The sequence below is a fragment of the Sprattus sprattus genome, assembly GCF_963457725.1.
Source record: "Sprattus sprattus genome assembly, chromosome: 8".
Classification (NCBI taxonomy): domain Eukaryota; kingdom Metazoa; phylum Chordata; class Actinopteri; order Clupeiformes; family Clupeidae; genus Sprattus; species Sprattus sprattus.
In genome coordinates, this window is record NC_137927.1 from 3,803,810 (window position 1) to 3,806,309 (window position 2,500).

Here is a 2,500-nt window from a genome sequence, read left to right on the forward strand (position 1 = left end):
GAGAGCAGAGAGAGGGGTGTAGGGTTAGGACAGGTGAGATCAGGGTAAGGACAGATGAGAGCAGGGAGAGGTGGAGTAGGGTTAGGACAGGTGAGATCAGGGTAAGGGCAGATGAGAGCAGAGAGAGGGGTGTAGGGTTAGGACAGGTGAGAGAAGGGAGAGGGGAGCAGGGTAAGGACGGGTGAGAGAGGGAAGAGGTGGAGTAAGGACAGGTGAATAGCAGGGAGAAGTGGAGTAAGGTAAGGACAGGTGAGAGAGGTGGAGTAGGGTTAGGGCAAGTGAAGAGCAGGGAGAGGGGGAGTAGGGACAGGTGAGACAGGTGGAGCAGGGTTAGGACAGGTGAGAGATGGGAGAGGTGAGCAGGGTTAGGGCAAGTGAAGAGCAGGGAGAGGTGGAGTAGGGTCAGGACAGGTGATGGCTCTTATGAGGCTCCCCTCTGGAGCCCATCCAAATAGACTAGGGCAGATTCAGAAGAGTCCCCAGCCTGCTGTCCAGTCAGAAAAGAGTCTGTTTTATCTGTGTTTTGCTATGGAGAGTTGCGATGACCACATCCAGAGAGAGAGAGAGAGTCTAGCAAAAAAGACAGCCTAGATTGAATTGTCGCTGTCCACAATATAAATGTGTGGGGCAGCTGATAGTAACCTGGGTGCATGTTTAAGCGAAGCAAAATGTAGACAATGTTTATGTTCAATGACTAAAAAGACTTGGTCATCAGTGTGTGAATAAGATGGCTGTAATCTGGTTCTGGGTGTCTATGTAGAGAGATTGACACCGTAGTGATAACATCTAGTCTCGTGAAACGTCCTTGACTCCCTCCACTTGTGTTGCATTATGTAGAGGCCTTGTGATGGGAATTAGTGACATCTACTGGTCGCACTCTGGTAATGCAGGCTTTCTATGAGTGGAAGTCGTTGCGATGTAGTGTGTGTGCGTATAAATGTTATGATGTATGTGTGTGTATGTGTGTGTGTGTCTCTGTATGTATGTAGAGAGTGAGAGATGATGGTCAAGTGAGGATGAGTTGTGTGTGAGAAGGAGATGCATACACAGCAAATGAATGTCAATCTGTGTGTGTGTGTGATGTGTGTGTGTGTGTATGTGTGTGTGTGTGTGTGTGTGTGTGTGTGTGTGTGTGTGTGTGTGTGTGTGAGAGTGTGCTGCTTGTTGAAGGTAAGGGATGTGTGCATAAGTAAGTAGGTGAAGATAGATACACAAACATGAAGATAAGTGAAGTGAGAATAACCATTTATAAGTGTTGGTGATGTCTGTGCTCATGAGTGATTGTGTGTGTGTGTGTGTGTGTGTGTGTGTGTGTGTGTGTGTGTATGAGAGAGGCGGGGGGGGGGGTGGATTCCATTTGGAATCTTAAGTGTGTATAAGCACCACCGTAGTCAAGGTTAGCAGTGATTTAAGAATATACAGGTGAAGGTTAAGGTTGTGTATGCGTGTGTGTGTGGGTGGGTGGGTGTCCGGGTAGCTGGGTGTGTGTGTGTGTGTGTGTGTGTGTGTGATGGATGCCCAGGTGAAGGTGAGGTGTTCTTTGGGGCCTCATGAGAGAACCGTTGTGCTGATCCGAGAGTGGTGTGTGTGTCCTTGCAAGAGAGGACAGATGAAGTTTATCCCTCTTCTGAATAATTGATCCGCTCCCCATTTCATTCTCTCTCTAGACTCTGATCCTGTGATGCTGCACAGAAACTGCTACCTTGCATGTGTGTGTGTGTGTGTGGGTGTGTGTGTGTGTGTGTGTGTGTGTGTGTGTGTGTGTGTGTGTGTGAACATATTTCTGCGTGTGTGTATGTGTGTGGGGGGTGTACCTTACCACATCAGTGAGAAATACCATAGAACTGTTTAATTTTTCTGAATGGACGTATGGTAGTGTGACACTTCCTGAACTGGTTCCTGTGGCTGAATATGGAACAATTAAAGGTTCCTTGGCCTGGTTCCTGTGGTTGTATATGGAACAATTAAAGGTTCCTTGGCCTGTTTCCTTTGGTTGAATATGGAACAATTAAAGGTTCCTTGGCCTGGTTCCTGTGGCTGAATATGGAACAATTAAAGGTTCCTTGGCCTGGTTCCTGTGGTTGTATATGGAACAATTAAAGGTTCCTTGGCCTGGTTCTTGTGGTTGTATATGGAACCATTAAAGGTTCATTGGCCTGGTTCCTGTGGCTCCTCCATATGTTGAACTAAATGTTGCAAGACTGAATGCACTCATGCTGTACTGGACAGAACCGTAATGAGTTCTCTCTCTTTTTTTAAGTGGAGCGTCATGGGAAAAAGAAGAGCACATGATGACTGCAGTAGTTTCACTGACTCAGTGAGGAGAGCCTGAGAGACAGATGGAGAGAGGTAGAGGGAGAGAAAGAGATAGAGAGAGCCTGAGAGAGGGAGGGAGAGATAGAGAGAGAGAGAGAGAGAGAGAGAGCCAGAGTAACCTCACTGACTAAATGAGGAGAGCCTGAGGGGCCCTTTACATGAAGCCTAGCTTCACTGAATCTGG

The 2,500-nt window shown here is 47.4% G+C and overlaps 1 protein-coding gene across 1 annotated transcript in view; it reads left to right on the top strand.

The window, feature by feature from the left end:
• Positions 1-2,500, top strand: part of nrg2b (neuregulin 2b) — a gene marked incomplete at both ends in the record, with an annotated part of 69,251 nt that overhangs the window by 7,139 nt on the left and 59,612 nt on the right. The window lies entirely within an intron of this gene.